Raw genomic sequence first — 13,610 nt, forward strand, 5'->3', positions numbered from 1 at the left:
GAGGAACTGAGAAAAAGGGTCCGACTTAGAAGTCAAAAGAAAGCCGGATCAATGGATGCAACTTTAAAACTTTAAAAATCTAGGCTTAATGCGGGCTCGTCCGGGATTTGAACCCGGGACCTCTCGCACCCTAAGCGAGAATCATACCCCTAGACCAACGAGCCTCTCGATGGTGCCCAGTCTTGAAGAAGACACATACGGCTGCAAAACCCCCCCACATCCTTTCTGCTGGGTCTCCAGCAGATTGGACAGCCCTTCCAATCGAATGTTGACCAAAACTTGTCAGGACGTGAGGCTCGATTCAACCCCAGCCAGAAAACAGGCCTCAAAGACCAAGGCGGGCTCGTCCGGGATTTGAACCCGGGACCTCTCGCACCCTAAGCGAGAATCATACCCCTAGACCAACGAGCCAACTAAATGCACAGTTCACTGTACTCCTGGAAAAGCAACTCTCCCGGTGCTCAGTGCTTTACTGCACCCCTGGTAAAAAAAAAAGACCATTTTGGCACTTACCGGATCAACATTAAAACAGGCTTTAACGACTGAGTCGGGCTCGTCCGGGATTTGAACCCGGGACCTCTCGCACCCGAAGCGAGAATCATACCCCTAGACCAACGAGCCAACTAAATGCACAGTTCACTGTACTCCTGGAAAAGCAACTCTCCCGGTGCTCAGTGCTTTACTGGACCCCTGGTAAAAAAAAGACCATTTTGGCACTTACCGGATCAACATTAAAACAGGCTTTAACGACTGAGTCGGGCTCGTCCGGGATTTGAACCCGGGACCTCTCGCAACCTAAGTGAGAATCATAGCCCTTGACCAACGAGACTCCTAGGGGTGCAAAAACAAACCAAAAAAAACCTCCTATCTGCCACAGCTCCACCAGCTTGGGCTTCCCTTCCAGTCGAGTGTTGACCAAAGCTTATCAGGGTAAGGGACTTGAGGCTCGATTCCAACCCAGACGGTTGCACTGCAGCGCCGCCCAACTATGGCAATGGTCGGATCGACTTATACAACTCCAGAAATCCGGGACCTCTCGTACCCGCTGTGCGCCAGTTTTCATTTATACTTCTGCATCATTGTCCACGTCGACGTGCAGTACACATGCGAACCGCTAGTCTGCAGTGTCCACGGGCATGATGCTTGTGTAAACCGAAGTACCACGGCAGAGGCCGAAGAAGACAGCCCTTCCAATCGAATGTTGACCAAAACTTGTCAGGACGTGAGGCTCGATTCAACCCCAGCCAGAAAACAGGCCTCAAAGACCAAGGCGGGCTCGTCCGGGATTTGAACCCGGGACCTCTCGCACCCTAAGCGAGAATCATACCCCTAGACCAACGAGCCAACTAAATGCACAGTTCACTGTACTCCTGGAAAAGCAATGGATGCAACTTTAAAACTTTAAAAATCTAGGCTTAATGCGGGCTCGTCCGGGATTTGAACCCGGGACCTCTCGCACCCTAAGCGAGAATCATACCCCTAGACCAACGAGCCTCTCGATGGTGTCCACTCTTGAAGAAGACACATACGGCTGCAAAACCCCCCCACATGCTTTCTGCTGGGTCTCCAGCAGATTGGACAGCCCTTCCAATCGAATGTTGACCAAAACTTGTCAGGACGTGAGGCTCGATTCAACCCCAGCCAGAAAAGAGGCCTCAAAGACCAAGGCGGGCTCGTCCGGGATTTGAACCCAGGACCTCTCGCACCCTAAGCGAGAATCATACCCCTAGACCAACTAGCCAACTAAATGCACAGTTCACTGTACTCCTGGAAAAGCAACTCTCCCGGTGCTCAGTGCTTTACTGCACCCCTGGTAAAAAAAAGACCATTTTGGCACTTACCGGATCAAAATTAAAACAGGCTTTAACGACTGAGTCGGGCTCGTCCGGGATTTGAACCCGGGACCTCTCGCACCCGAAGCGAGAATCATACCCCTAGACCAACGAGCCATTCAAACAAACTCTTCACTGTGCTCCCGGTAAAGAAAGCAGGATGCACAGATACACCTTAAAAGAGCACCTTTGAAGTTGCAGACGGGCTCGTTCGAGATTTGAACCCGGGACCTCTCGCACCCTAAGCGAGAATCATACCCCTAGACCAACGAGCCTCTCGATGGTGTCCAGTCTTGAAGAAGACACATACGGCTGCAAACCCCCCCCCACATGCTTTCTGCTGGGTCTCCAGCAGATTGGACAGCCCTTCCAATCGAATGTTGACCAAAACTTGTCAGGACGTGAGGCTCGATTCAACCCCAGCCAGAAAACAGGCCTCAAAGACCAAGGCGGGCTCTTCCGGGATTTGAACCCGGGACCTCTCGCACCCTAAGCGAGAATCATACCCCTAGACCAACGAGCCAACTAAATGCACAGTTCACTGTACTCCTGGAAAAGCAATGGATGCAACTTTAAAACTTTAAAAATCTAGGCTTAATGCGGGCTCGTCCGGGATTTGAACCCGGGACCTCTCGCACCCTAAGCGAGAATCATACCCCTAGACCAACGAGCCTCTCGATGGTGTCCACTCTTGAAGAAGACACATACGGCTGCAAAACCCCCCCACATGCTTTCTGCTGGGTCTCCAGCAGATTGGACAGCCCTTCCAATCGAATGTTGACCAAAACTTGTCAGGACGTGAGGCTCGATTCAACCCCAGCCAGAAAACAGGCCTCAAAGACCAAGGCGGGCTCGTCCGGGATTTGAACCCGGGACCTCTCGCACCCTAAGCGAGAATCATACCCCTAGACCAACGAGCCAACTAAATGCACAGTTCACTGTACTCCTGGAAAAGCAACTCTCCCGGTGCTCAGTGCTTTACTGCACCCCTGGTAAAAAAAAGACCATTTTGGCACTTACCGGATCAACATTAAAAAAGGCTTTAACGACTGAGTCGGGCTCGTCCGGGATTTGAACCCGGGACCTCTCGCACCCGAAGCGAGAATCATACCCCTAGACCAACGAGCCATTCAAACAAATGAGCTATATTGACAATGCCACGTCTGGCAAGTGACCAGCGCTGTAAATGACATTGACACTGAAAAACCACAAGTAGGAAGATTTCAGTCCTACTTAATGATGCCTTGCAACCGAGCCAAAGCAAGCAGGATAGACAGCTACTCCTCCAAAAAAGTGTTTTCAAAGCTGCAGACAGGTTCGTCCAGGATTTGAACCAAGGAACTGTTGCACCTGAAGCAAGAATCACAACCCTAGACCAACAAGCCACACAAAGGAGGTATGGTCACTGAAATAGCTCAGATGGAACCGTCGTTCAGTGCAAACTCTCAAACCCATCAAGCTAAGCAGCCAACCAAGTTCAAATTGCAGATGAGGAACTGAGAAAAAGGGTCCGACTTAGAAGTCAAAAGAAAGCCGGATCAATGGATGCAACTTTAAAAATCTAGGCTTAATGCGGGCTCGTCCGGGATTTGAACCCGGGACCTCTCGCACCCTAAGCGAGAATCATACCCCTAGACCAACGAGCCTCTCGATGGTGTCCACTCTTGAAGAAGACACATACGGCTGCAAAACCCCCCCACATGCTTTCTGCTGGGTCTCCAGCAGATTGGACAGCCCTTCCAATCGAATGTTGACCAAAACTTGTCAGGAAGTGAGGCTCGATTCAACCCCAGCCAGAAAACAGGCCTCAAAGACCAAGGCAGGCTCGTCCGGGATTTGAACCCGGGACCTCTCGCACCCTAAGCGAGAATCATACCCCTAGACCAACTAGCCAACTAAATGCACAGTTCACTGTACTCCTGGAAAAGCAACTCTCCCGGTGCTCAGTGCTTTACTGCACCCCTGGTAAAAAAAAGACCATTTTGGCACTTACCGGATCAACATTAAAACAGGCTTTAACGACTGAGTCGGGCTCGTCCGGGATTTGAACCCGGGACCTCTCGCACCCGAAGCGAGAATCATACCCCTAGACCAACGAGCCATTCAAACAAACTCTTCACTGTGCTCCCGGTAAAGAAAGCAGGATGCACAGATACACCTTAAAAGAGCACCTTTGAAGTTGCAGACGGGCTCGTTCGAGATTTGAAGCCGGGACCTCTCGCAACCTAAGTGAGAATCATAGCCCTTGACCAACGAGACTCCTAGGGGTGCAAAAACAAACCAAAAAAACCTCCTATCTGCCACAGCTCCACCAGCTTGGGCTTCCCTTCCAGTCGAGTGTTGACCAAAGCTTATCAGGGTAAGGGACTTGAGGCTCGATTCCAACCCAGACGGTTGCACTGCAGCGCCGCCCAACTATGGCAATGGTCGGATCGACTTATACAACTCCAGAAATCCGGGACCTCTCGTACCCGCTGTGCGCCGGTTTTCATTTATACTTCTGCATCATTGTCCACGTCGACGTGCAGTACACATGCGAACCGCTAGTCTGCAGTGTCCACGGGCATGATGCTTGTGTAAACCGAAGTACCACGGCAGAGGCCGAAGAAGAAGCCGTAGCTACGGTTCGAACCAGAAGTATAAATCAGACTTTACACTCTCCCAAATGAGCTATATTGACAATGCCACGTCTGGCAAGTGACCAGCGCTGTAAATGACATTGACACTGAAAAACCACAAGTAGGAAGATTTCAGTCCTACTTAATGATGCCTTGCAACCGAGCCAAAGCAAGCAGGATAGACAGCTACTCCTCCAAAAAAGTGTTTTCAAAGCTGCAGACAGGCTCGTCCAGGATTTGAACCAAGGAACTGTTGCACCTGAAGCAAGAATCACAACCCTAGACCAACAAGCCACACAAAGGAGGTATGGTCACTGAAATAGCTCAGATGGAACCGTCGTTCAGTGCAAACTCTCAAACCCATCAAGCTAAGCAGCCAACCAAGTTCAAATTGCAGATGAGGAACTGAGAAAAAGGGTCCGACTTAGATGTCAAAAGAAAGCCGGATCAATGGATGCAACTTTAAAAATCTAGGCTTAATACGGGCTCGTCCGGGATTTGAACCCGGGACCTCTCGCACCCTAAGCGAGAATCATACCCCTAGACCAACGAGCCTCTCGATGGTGTCCAGTCTTGAAGAAGACACATACGGCTGCAAAACCCCCCCACATGCTTTCTGCTGGGTCTCCAGCAGATTGGACAGCCCTTCCAATCGAATGTTGACCAAAACTTGTCAGGACGTGAGGCTCGATTCAACCCCAGCCAGAAAACAGGCCTCAAAGACCAAGGCGGGCTCGTCCGGGATTTGAACCCGGGACCTCTCGCACCCTAAGCGAGAATCATACCCCTAGACCAACGAGCCAACTAAATGCACAGTTCACTGTACTCCTGGAAAAGCAATGGATGCAACTTTAAAACTTTAAAAATCTAGGCTTAATGCGGGCTCGTCCGGGATTTGAACCCGGGACCTCTCGCACCCTAAGCGAGAATCATACCCCTAGACCAACGAGCCTCTCGATGGTGTCCACTCTTGAAGAAGACACATACGGCTGCAAAACCCCCCCACATGCTTTCTGCTGGGTCTCCAGCAGATTGGACAGCCCTTCCAATCGAATGTTGACCAAAACTTGTCAGGACGTGAGGCTCGATTCAACCCCAGCCAGAAAACAGGCCTCAAAGACCAAGGCGGGCTCGTCCGGGATTTGAACCCGGGACCTCTCGCACCCTAAGCGAGAATCATACCCCTAGACCAACGAGCCAACTAAATGCACAGTTCACTGTACTCCTGGAAAAGCAACTCTCCCGGTGCTCAGTGCTTTACTGCACCCCTGGTAAAAAAAAGACCATTTTGGCACTTACCGGATCAACATTAAAAAAGGCTTTAACGACTGAGTCGGGCTCGTCCGGGATTTGAACCCGGGACCTCTCGCACCCGAAGCGAGAATCATACCCCTAGACCAACGAGCCATTCAAACAAACTCTTCACTGTGCTCCCGGTAAAGAAAGCAGGATGCACAGATACACCTTAAAAGAGCACCTTTGAAGTTGCAGACGGGCTCATTCGAGATTTGAAGCCGGGACCTCTCGCAACCTAAGTGAGAATCATAGCCCTTGACCAACGAGACTCCTAGGGGTGCAAAAACAAACCAAAAAAACCTCCTATCTGCCACAGCTCCACCAGCTTGGGCTTCCCTTCCAGTCGAGTGTTGACCAAAGCTTATCAGGGTAAGGGACTTGAGGCTCGATTCCAACCCAGACGGTTGCACTGCAGCGCCGCCCAACTATGGCAATGGTCGGATCGACTTATACAACTCCAGAAATCCGGGACCTCTCGTACCCGCTGTGCGCCGGTTTTCATTTATACTTCTGCATCATTGTCCACGTCGACGTGCAGTACACATGCGAACCGCTAGTCTGCAGTGTCCACGGGCATGATGCTTGTGTAAACCGAAGTACCACGGCAGAGGCCGAAGAAGAAGCCGTAGCTACGGTTCGAACCAGAAGTATAAATCAGACTTTACACTCTCCCAAATGAGCTATATTGACAATGCCACGTCTGGCAAGTGACCAGCGCTGTAAATGACATTGACACTGAAAAACCACAAGTAGGAAGATTTCAGTCCTACTTAATGATGCCTTGCAACCGAGCCAAAGCAAGCAGGATAGACAGCTACTCCTCCAAAAAAGTGTTTTCAAAGCTGCAGACAGGCTCGTCCAGGATTTGAACCAAGGAACTGTTGCACCTGAAGCAAGAATCACAACCCTAGACCAACAAGCCACACAAAGGAGGTATGGTCACTGAAATAGCTCAGATGGAACCGTCGTTCAGTGCAAACTCTCAAACCCATCAAGCTAAGCAGCCAACCAAGTTCAAATTGCAGATGAGGAACTGAGAAAAAGGGTCCGACTTAGATGTCAAAAGAAATCCGGATCAATGGATGCAACTTTAAAAATCTAGGCTTAATGCGGGCTCGTCCGGGATTTGAACCCGGGACCTCTCGCACCCTAAGCGAGAATCATACCCCTAGACCAACGAGCCTCTCGATGGTGTCCAGTCTTGAAGAACACACATACGGCTGCAAAACCCCCCCACATGCTTTCTGCTGGGTCTCCAGCAGATTGGACAGCCCTTCCAATCGAATGTTGACCAAAACTTGTCAGGACGTGAGGCTCGATTCAACCCCAGCCAGAAAACAGGCCTCAAAGACCAAGGCGGGCTCGTCCGGGATTTGAACCCGGGACCTCTCGCACCCTAAGCGAGAATCATACCCCTAGACCAACGAGCCAACTAAATGCACAGTTCACTGTACTCCTGGAAAAGCAACTCTCCCGGTGCTCAGTGCTTTACTGCACCCCTGGTAAAAAAAAGACCATTTTGGCACTTACCGGATCAACATTAAAACAGGCTTTAACGACTGAGTCGGGCTCGTCCGGGATTTGAACCCGGGACCTCTCGCACCCTAAGCGAGAATCATACCCCTAGACCAACGAGCCTCTCGATGGTGTCCAGTCTTGAAGAAGACACATACGGCTGCAAACCCCCCCCCACATGCTTTCTGCTGGGTCTCCAGCAGATTGGACAGCCCTTCCAATCGAATGTTGACCAAAACTTGTCAGGACGTGAGGCTCGATTCAACCCCAGCCAGAAAACAGGCCTCAAAGACCAAGGCGGGCTCTTCCGGGATTTGAACCCGGGACCTCTCGCACCCTAAGCGAGAATCATACCCCTAGACCAACGAGCCAACTAAATGCACAGTTCACTGTACTCCTGGAAAAGCAATGGATGCAACTTTAAAACTTTAAAAATCTAGGCTTAATGCGGGCTCGTCCGGGATTTGAACCCGGGACCTCTCGCACCCTAAGCGAGAATCATACCCCTAGACCAACGAGCCTCTCGATGGTGTCCACTCTTGAAGAAGACACATACGGCTGCAAAACCCCCCCACATGCTTTCTGCTGGGTCTCCAGCAGATTGGACAGCCCTTCCAATCGAATGTTGACCAAAACTTGTCAGGACGTGAGGCTCGATTCAACCCCAGCCAGAAAACAGGCCTCAAAGACCAAGGCGGGCTCGTCCGGGATTTGAACCCGGGACCTCTCGCACCCTAAGCGAGAATCATACCCCTAGACCAACGAGCCAACTAAATGCACAGTTCACTGTACTCCTGGAAAAGCAACTCTCCCGGTGCTCAGTGCTTTACTGCACCCCTGGTAAAAAAAAGACCATTTTGGCACTTACCGGATCAACATTAAAAAAGGCTTTAACGACTGAGTCGGGCTCGTCCGGGATTTGAACCCGGGACCTCTCGCACCCGAAGCGAGAATCATACCCCTAGACCAATGAGCCATTCAAACAAATGAGCTATATTGACAATGCCACGTCTGGCAAGTGACCAGCGCTGTAAATGACATTGACACTGAAAAACCACAAGTAGGAAGATTTCAGTCCTACTTAATGATGCCTTGCAACCGAGCCAAAGCAAGCAGGATAGACAGCTACTCCTCCAAAAAAGTGTTTTCAAAGCTGCAGACAGGTTCGTCCAGGATTTGAACCAAGGAACTGTTGCACCTGAAGCAAGAATCACAACCCTAGACCCAAAGCCACACAAAGGAGGTATGGTCACTGAAATAGCTCAGATGGAACCGTCGTTCAGTGCAAACTCTCAAACCCATCAAGCTAAGCAGCCAACCAAGTTCAAATTGCAGATGAGGAACTGAGAAAAAGGGTCCGACTTAGAAGTCAAAAGAAAGCCGGATCAATGGATGCAACTTTAAAAATCTAGGCTTAATGCGGGCTCGTCCGGGATTTGAACCCGGGACCTCTCGCACCCTAAGCGAGAATCATACCCCTAGACCAACGAGCCTCTCGATGGTGTCCAGTCTTGAAGAAGACACATACGGCTGCAAAACCCCCCCCCACATCCTTTCTGCTGGGTCTCCAGCAGATTGGACAGCCCTTCCAATCGAATGTTGACCAAAACTTGTCAGGACGTGAGGCTCGATTCAACCCCAGCCAGAAAACAGGCCTCAAAGACCAAGGCGGGCTCGTCCGGGATTTGAACCCGGGACCTCTCGCACCCTAAGCGAGAATCATACCCCTAGACCAACGAGCCAACTAAATGCACAGTTCACTGTACTCCTGGAAAAGCAACTCTCCCGGTGCTCAGTGCTTTACTGCACCCCTGGTAAAAAAAAGACCATTTTGGCACTTACCGGATCAACATTAAAACAGGCTTTAACGACTGAGTCGGGCTCGTCCGGGATTTGAACCCGGGACCTCTCGCACCCGAAGCGAGAATCATACCCCTAGACCAACGAGCCATTCAAACAAACTCTTCACTGTGCTCCCGGTAAAGAAAGCAGGATGCACAGATACACCTTAAAAGAGCACTTTTGAAGTTGCAGACGGGCTCGTTCGAGATTTGAAGCCGGGACCTCTCGCAACCTAAGTGAGAATCATAGCCCTTGACCAACGAGACTCCTAGGGGTGCAAAAACAAACCAAAAAAAACCTCCTATCTGCCACAGCTCCACCAGCTTGGGCTTCCCTTCCAGTCGAGTGTTGACCAAAGCTTATCAGGGTAAGGGACTTGAGGCTCGATTCCAACCCAGACGGTTGCACTGCAGCGCCGCCCAACTATGGCAATGGTCGGATCGACTTATACAACTCCAGAAATCCGGGACCTCTCGTACCCGCTGTGCGCTGGTTTTCATTTATACTTCTGCATCATTGTCCACGTCGACGTGCAGTACACATGCGAACCGCTAGTCTGCAGTGTCCACGGGCATGATGCTTGTGTAAACCGAAGTACCACGGTAGAGGCCGAAGAAGAAGCCGTAGCTACGGTTCGAACCAGAAGTATAAATCAGACTTTACACTCTCCCAAATGAGCTATATTGACAATGCCACGTCTGGCAAGTGACCAGCGCTGTAAATGACATTGACACTGAAAAACCACAAGTAGGAAGATTTCAGTCCTACTTAATGATGCCTTGCAACCGAGCCAAAGCAAGCAGGATAGACAGCTACTCCTCCAAAAAAGTGTTTTCAAAGCTGCAGACAGGCTCGTCCAGGATTTGAACCAAGGAACTGTTGCACCTGAAGCAAGAATCACAACCCTAGACCAACAAGCCACACAAAGGAGGTATGGTCACTGAAATAGCTCAGATGGAACCGTCGTTCAGTGCAAACTCTCAAACCCATCAAGCTAAGCAGCCAACCAAGTTCAAATTGCAGATGAGGAACTGAGAAAAAGGGTCCGACTTAGATGTCAAAAGAAAGCCGGATCAATGGATGCAACTTTAAAAATCTAGGCTTAATGCGGGCTCGTCCGGGATTTGAACCCGGGACCTCTCGCACCCTAAGCGAGAATCATACCCCTAGACCAACGAGCCTCTCGATGGTGTCCAGTCTTGAAGAAGACACATACGGCTGCAAACCCCCCCCCCACATCCTTTCTGCTGGGTCTCCAGCAGATTGGACAGCCCTTCCAATCGAATGTTGACCAAAACTTGTCAGGAGGTGAGGCTCGATTCAACCCCAGCCAGAAAACAGGCCTCAAAGACCAAGGCGGGCTCGTCCGGGATTTGAACCCGGGACCTCTCGCACCCTAAGCGAGAATCATACCCCTAGACCAACGAGCCTCTCGATGGTGCCCAGTCTTGAAGAAGACACATACGGCTGCAAAACCCCCCCACATCCTTTCTGCTGGGTCTCCAGCAGATTGGACAGCCCTTCCAATCGAATGTTGACCAAACCTTGTCAGGACGTGAGGCTCGATTCAACCCCAGCAAGAAAACAGGCCTCAAAGACCAAGGCGGGCTCGTCCGGGATTTGAACCCGGGACCTCTCGCACCCTAAGCGAGAATCATACCCCTAGACCAACGAGCCAACTAAATGCACAGTTCACTGTACTCCTGGAAAAGCAACTCTCCCGGTGCTCAGTGCTTTACTGCACCCCTGGTAAAAAAAAAGACCATTTTGGCACTTACCGGATCAACATTAAAACAGGCTTTAACGACTGAGTCGGGCTCGTCCGGGATTTGAACCCGGGACCTCTCGCACCCTAAGCGAGAATCATACCCCTAGACCAACGAGCCAACTAAATGCACAGTTCACTGTACTCCTGGAAAAGCAACTCTCCCGGTGCTCAGTGCTTTACTGCACCCCTGGTAAAAAAAAGACCATTTTGGCACTTACCGGATCAACATTAAAACAGGCTTTAACGACTGAGTCGGGCTCGTCCGGGATTTGAATCCGGGACCTCTCGCACCCGAAGCGAGAATCATACCCCTAGACCAACGAGCCATTCAAACAAGCTCTTCACTGTGCTCCCGGTAAAGAAAGCAGGATGCACAGATACACCTTAAAAGAGCACTTTTGAAGTTGCAGACGGGCTCGTTCGAGATTTGAAGCCGGGACCTCTCGCAACCTAAGTGAGAATCATAGCCCTTGACCAACGAGACTCCTAGGGGTGCAAAAACAAACCAAAAAAAACCTCCTATCTGCCACAGCTCCACCAGCTTGGGCTTCCCTTCCAGTCGAGTGTTGACCAAAGCTTATCAGGGTAAGGGACTTGAGGCTCGATTCCAACCCAGACGGTTGCACTGCAGCGCCGCCCAACTATGGCAATGGTCGGATCGACTTATACAACTCCAGAAATCCGGGACCTCTCGTACCCGCTGTGCGCCAGTTTTCATTTATACTTCTGCATCATTGTCCACGTCGACGTGCAGTACACATGCGAACCGCTAGTCTGCAGTGTCCACGGGCATGATGCTTGTGTAAACCGAAGTACCACGGCAGAGGCCGAAGAAGACAGCCCTTCCAATCGAATGTTGACCAAAACTTGTCAGGACGTGAGGCTCGATTCAACCCCAGCCAGAAAACAGGCCTCAAAGACCAAGGCGGGCTCGTCCGGGATTTGAACCCGGGACCTCTCGCACCCTAAGCGAGAATCATACCCCTAGACCAACGAGCCAACTAAATGCACAGTTCACTGTACTCCTGGAAAAGCAATGGATGCAACTTTAAAACTTTAAAAATCTAGGCTTAATGCGGGCTCGTCCGGGATTTGAACCCGGGACCTCTCGCACCCTAAGCGAGAATCATACCCCTAGACCAACGAGCCTCTCGATGGTGTCCACTCTTGAAGAAGACACATACGGCTGCAAAACCCCCCCACATGCTTTCTGCTGGGTCTCCAGCAGATTGGACAGCCCTTCCAATCGAATGTTGACCAAAACTTGTCAGGACGTGAGGCTCGATTCAACCCCAGCCAGAAAACAGGCCTCAAAGACCAAGGCGGGCTCGTCCGGGATTTGAACCCGGGACCTCTCGCACCCTAAGCGAGAATCATACCCCTAGACCAACGAGCCAACTAAATGCACAGTTCACTGTACTCCTGGAAAAGCAACTCTCCCGGTGCTCAGTGCTTTACTGCACCCCTGGTAAAAAAAAGACCATTTTGGCACTTACCAGATCAACATTAAAACAGGCTTTAACGACTGAGTCGGGCTCGTCCGGGATTTGAACCCGGGACCTCTCGCACCCGAAGCGAGAATCATACCCCTAGACCAACGAGCCATTCAAACAAACTCTTCACTGTGCTCCCGGTAAAGAAAGCAGGATGCACAGATACACCTTAAAAGAGCACCTTTGAAGTTGCAGACGGGCTCGTTCGAGATTTGAAGCCGGGACCTCTCGCAACCTAAGTGAGAATCATAGCCCTTGACCAACGAGACTCCTAGGGGTGCAAAAACAAACCAAAAAAACCTCCTATCTGCCACAGCTCCACCAGCTTGGGCTTCCCTTCCAGTCGAGTGTTGACCAAAGCTTATCAGGGTAAGGGACTTGAGGCTCGATTCCAACCCAGACGGTTGCACTGCAGCGCCGCCCAACTATGGCAATGGTCGGATCGACTTATACAACTCCAGAAATCCGGGACCTCTCGTACCCGCTGTGCGCCGGTTTTCATTTATACTTCTGCATCATTGTCCACGTCGACGTGCAGTACACATGCGAACCGCTAGTCTGCAGTGTCCACGGGCATGATGCTTGTGTAAACCGAAGTACCACGGCAGAGGCCGAAGAAGAAGCCGTAGCTACGGTTCGAACCAGAAGTATAAATCAGACTTTACACTCTCCCAAATGAGCTATATTGACAATGCCACGTCTGGCAAGTGACCAGCGCTGTAAATGACATTGACACTGAAAAACCACAAGTAGGAAGATTTCAGTCCTACTTAATGATGCCTTGCAACCGAGCCAAAGCAAGCAGGATAGACAGCTACTCCTCCAAAAAAGTGTTTTCAAAGCTGCAGACAGGCTCGTCCAGGATTTGAACCAAGGAACTGTTGCACCTGAAGCAAGAATCACAACCCTAGACCAACAAGCCACACAAAGGAGGTATGGTCACTGAAATAGCTCAGATGGAACCGTCGTTCAGTGCAAACTCTCAAACCCATCAAGCTAAGCAGCCAACCAAGTTCAAATTGCAGATGAGGAACTGAGAAAAAGGGTCCGACTTAGATGTCAAAAGAAAGCCGGATCAATGGATGCAACTTTAAAAATCTAGGCTTAATGCGGGCTCGTCCGGGATTTGAACCCGGGACCTCTCGCACCCTAAGCGAGAATCATACCCCTAGACCAACGAGCCTCTCGATGGTGTCCAGTCTTGAAGAAGACACATACGGCTGCAAAACCCCCCCACATGCTTTCT

General features: G+C 50.7%; 40 non-coding genes across 40 annotated transcripts; all 40 read right to left on the minus strand.

Moving 5' to 3' along the window:
• Positions 1-92: 92 nt before the first annotated feature.
• trnap-agg (transfer RNA proline (anticodon AGG)) lies at positions 93-164 on the minus strand. The gene has a single exon. It is a non-coding gene; the product is annotated as a tRNA-Pro (tRNA).
• A 175-nt stretch (positions 165-339) lies between these two features.
• trnap-agg (transfer RNA proline (anticodon AGG)) lies at positions 340-411 on the minus strand. The gene has a single exon. It is a non-coding gene; the product is annotated as a tRNA-Pro (tRNA).
• A 138-nt stretch (positions 412-549) lies between these two features.
• On the minus strand, positions 550-621 carry trnap-cgg (transfer RNA proline (anticodon CGG)). The gene has a single exon. It is a non-coding gene; the product is annotated as a tRNA-Pro (tRNA).
• A 651-nt stretch (positions 622-1,272) lies between these two features.
• On the minus strand, positions 1,273-1,344 carry trnap-agg (transfer RNA proline (anticodon AGG)). The gene has a single exon. It is a non-coding gene; the product is annotated as a tRNA-Pro (tRNA).
• Positions 1,345-1,422: 78 nt separating this feature from the next.
• On the minus strand, positions 1,423-1,494 carry trnap-agg (transfer RNA proline (anticodon AGG)). Its single transcript has one exon. It is a non-coding gene; the product is annotated as a tRNA-Pro (tRNA).
• A 175-nt stretch (positions 1,495-1,669) lies between these two features.
• Positions 1,670-1,741, minus strand: trnap-agg (transfer RNA proline (anticodon AGG)). Its single transcript has one exon. It is a non-coding gene; the product is annotated as a tRNA-Pro (tRNA).
• A 136-nt stretch (positions 1,742-1,877) lies between these two features.
• trnap-cgg (transfer RNA proline (anticodon CGG)) lies at positions 1,878-1,949 on the minus strand. Its single transcript has one exon. It is a non-coding gene; the product is annotated as a tRNA-Pro (tRNA).
• An 86-nt stretch (positions 1,950-2,035) lies between these two features.
• On the minus strand, positions 2,036-2,107 carry trnap-agg (transfer RNA proline (anticodon AGG)). The gene has a single exon. It is a non-coding gene; the product is annotated as a tRNA-Pro (tRNA).
• Positions 2,108-2,283: 176 nt separating this feature from the next.
• Positions 2,284-2,355, minus strand: trnap-agg (transfer RNA proline (anticodon AGG)). Its single transcript has one exon. It is a non-coding gene; the product is annotated as a tRNA-Pro (tRNA).
• Positions 2,356-2,433: 78 nt separating this feature from the next.
• Positions 2,434-2,505, minus strand: trnap-agg (transfer RNA proline (anticodon AGG)). The gene has a single exon. It is a non-coding gene; the product is annotated as a tRNA-Pro (tRNA).
• A 175-nt stretch (positions 2,506-2,680) lies between these two features.
• Positions 2,681-2,752, minus strand: trnap-agg (transfer RNA proline (anticodon AGG)). The gene has a single exon. It is a non-coding gene; the product is annotated as a tRNA-Pro (tRNA).
• A 136-nt stretch (positions 2,753-2,888) lies between these two features.
• On the minus strand, positions 2,889-2,960 carry trnap-cgg (transfer RNA proline (anticodon CGG)). The gene has a single exon. It is a non-coding gene; the product is annotated as a tRNA-Pro (tRNA).
• A 446-nt stretch (positions 2,961-3,406) lies between these two features.
• On the minus strand, positions 3,407-3,478 carry trnap-agg (transfer RNA proline (anticodon AGG)). The gene has a single exon. It is a non-coding gene; the product is annotated as a tRNA-Pro (tRNA).
• A 175-nt stretch (positions 3,479-3,653) lies between these two features.
• On the minus strand, positions 3,654-3,725 carry trnap-agg (transfer RNA proline (anticodon AGG)). Its single transcript has one exon. It is a non-coding gene; the product is annotated as a tRNA-Pro (tRNA).
• Positions 3,726-3,861: 136 nt separating this feature from the next.
• On the minus strand, positions 3,862-3,933 carry trnap-cgg (transfer RNA proline (anticodon CGG)). Its single transcript has one exon. It is a non-coding gene; the product is annotated as a tRNA-Pro (tRNA).
• A 1,000-nt stretch (positions 3,934-4,933) lies between these two features.
• trnap-agg (transfer RNA proline (anticodon AGG)) lies at positions 4,934-5,005 on the minus strand. The gene has a single exon. It is a non-coding gene; the product is annotated as a tRNA-Pro (tRNA).
• A 175-nt stretch (positions 5,006-5,180) lies between these two features.
• trnap-agg (transfer RNA proline (anticodon AGG)) lies at positions 5,181-5,252 on the minus strand. The gene has a single exon. It is a non-coding gene; the product is annotated as a tRNA-Pro (tRNA).
• Positions 5,253-5,330: 78 nt separating this feature from the next.
• On the minus strand, positions 5,331-5,402 carry trnap-agg (transfer RNA proline (anticodon AGG)). Its single transcript has one exon. It is a non-coding gene; the product is annotated as a tRNA-Pro (tRNA).
• Positions 5,403-5,577: 175 nt separating this feature from the next.
• Positions 5,578-5,649, minus strand: trnap-agg (transfer RNA proline (anticodon AGG)). Its single transcript has one exon. It is a non-coding gene; the product is annotated as a tRNA-Pro (tRNA).
• Positions 5,650-5,785: 136 nt separating this feature from the next.
• Positions 5,786-5,857, minus strand: trnap-cgg (transfer RNA proline (anticodon CGG)). The gene has a single exon. It is a non-coding gene; the product is annotated as a tRNA-Pro (tRNA).
• A 1,000-nt stretch (positions 5,858-6,857) lies between these two features.
• trnap-agg (transfer RNA proline (anticodon AGG)) lies at positions 6,858-6,929 on the minus strand. Its single transcript has one exon. It is a non-coding gene; the product is annotated as a tRNA-Pro (tRNA).
• A 175-nt stretch (positions 6,930-7,104) lies between these two features.
• On the minus strand, positions 7,105-7,176 carry trnap-agg (transfer RNA proline (anticodon AGG)). Its single transcript has one exon. It is a non-coding gene; the product is annotated as a tRNA-Pro (tRNA).
• A 136-nt stretch (positions 7,177-7,312) lies between these two features.
• Positions 7,313-7,384, minus strand: trnap-agg (transfer RNA proline (anticodon AGG)). The gene has a single exon. It is a non-coding gene; the product is annotated as a tRNA-Pro (tRNA).
• Positions 7,385-7,560: 176 nt separating this feature from the next.
• trnap-agg (transfer RNA proline (anticodon AGG)) lies at positions 7,561-7,632 on the minus strand. Its single transcript has one exon. It is a non-coding gene; the product is annotated as a tRNA-Pro (tRNA).
• Positions 7,633-7,710: 78 nt separating this feature from the next.
• On the minus strand, positions 7,711-7,782 carry trnap-agg (transfer RNA proline (anticodon AGG)). The gene has a single exon. It is a non-coding gene; the product is annotated as a tRNA-Pro (tRNA).
• A 175-nt stretch (positions 7,783-7,957) lies between these two features.
• On the minus strand, positions 7,958-8,029 carry trnap-agg (transfer RNA proline (anticodon AGG)). The gene has a single exon. It is a non-coding gene; the product is annotated as a tRNA-Pro (tRNA).
• Positions 8,030-8,165: 136 nt separating this feature from the next.
• trnap-cgg (transfer RNA proline (anticodon CGG)) lies at positions 8,166-8,237 on the minus strand. The gene has a single exon. It is a non-coding gene; the product is annotated as a tRNA-Pro (tRNA).
• Positions 8,238-8,682: 445 nt separating this feature from the next.
• trnap-agg (transfer RNA proline (anticodon AGG)) lies at positions 8,683-8,754 on the minus strand. The gene has a single exon. It is a non-coding gene; the product is annotated as a tRNA-Pro (tRNA).
• Positions 8,755-8,931: 177 nt separating this feature from the next.
• On the minus strand, positions 8,932-9,003 carry trnap-agg (transfer RNA proline (anticodon AGG)). The gene has a single exon. It is a non-coding gene; the product is annotated as a tRNA-Pro (tRNA).
• Positions 9,004-9,139: 136 nt separating this feature from the next.
• On the minus strand, positions 9,140-9,211 carry trnap-cgg (transfer RNA proline (anticodon CGG)). The gene has a single exon. It is a non-coding gene; the product is annotated as a tRNA-Pro (tRNA).
• A 1,001-nt stretch (positions 9,212-10,212) lies between these two features.
• On the minus strand, positions 10,213-10,284 carry trnap-agg (transfer RNA proline (anticodon AGG)). Its single transcript has one exon. It is a non-coding gene; the product is annotated as a tRNA-Pro (tRNA).
• A 177-nt stretch (positions 10,285-10,461) lies between these two features.
• trnap-agg (transfer RNA proline (anticodon AGG)) lies at positions 10,462-10,533 on the minus strand. The gene has a single exon. It is a non-coding gene; the product is annotated as a tRNA-Pro (tRNA).
• Positions 10,534-10,708: 175 nt separating this feature from the next.
• On the minus strand, positions 10,709-10,780 carry trnap-agg (transfer RNA proline (anticodon AGG)). The gene has a single exon. It is a non-coding gene; the product is annotated as a tRNA-Pro (tRNA).
• Positions 10,781-10,917: 137 nt separating this feature from the next.
• trnap-agg (transfer RNA proline (anticodon AGG)) lies at positions 10,918-10,989 on the minus strand. Its single transcript has one exon. It is a non-coding gene; the product is annotated as a tRNA-Pro (tRNA).
• Positions 10,990-11,125: 136 nt separating this feature from the next.
• trnap-cgg (transfer RNA proline (anticodon CGG)) lies at positions 11,126-11,197 on the minus strand. Its single transcript has one exon. It is a non-coding gene; the product is annotated as a tRNA-Pro (tRNA).
• A 601-nt stretch (positions 11,198-11,798) lies between these two features.
• On the minus strand, positions 11,799-11,870 carry trnap-agg (transfer RNA proline (anticodon AGG)). The gene has a single exon. It is a non-coding gene; the product is annotated as a tRNA-Pro (tRNA).
• A 78-nt stretch (positions 11,871-11,948) lies between these two features.
• On the minus strand, positions 11,949-12,020 carry trnap-agg (transfer RNA proline (anticodon AGG)). The gene has a single exon. It is a non-coding gene; the product is annotated as a tRNA-Pro (tRNA).
• Positions 12,021-12,195: 175 nt separating this feature from the next.
• On the minus strand, positions 12,196-12,267 carry trnap-agg (transfer RNA proline (anticodon AGG)). Its single transcript has one exon. It is a non-coding gene; the product is annotated as a tRNA-Pro (tRNA).
• Positions 12,268-12,403: 136 nt separating this feature from the next.
• On the minus strand, positions 12,404-12,475 carry trnap-cgg (transfer RNA proline (anticodon CGG)). The gene has a single exon. It is a non-coding gene; the product is annotated as a tRNA-Pro (tRNA).
• Positions 12,476-13,475: 1,000 nt separating this feature from the next.
• On the minus strand, positions 13,476-13,547 carry trnap-agg (transfer RNA proline (anticodon AGG)). The gene has a single exon. It is a non-coding gene; the product is annotated as a tRNA-Pro (tRNA).
• Between the last annotated feature and the right edge of the window lie 63 nt (positions 13,548-13,610).

This window comes from Garra rufa, chromosome 8 (genome assembly GCF_049309525.1).
Source record: "Garra rufa chromosome 8, GarRuf1.0, whole genome shotgun sequence".
NCBI classification, from domain to species: domain Eukaryota; kingdom Metazoa; phylum Chordata; class Actinopteri; order Cypriniformes; family Cyprinidae; genus Garra; species Garra rufa.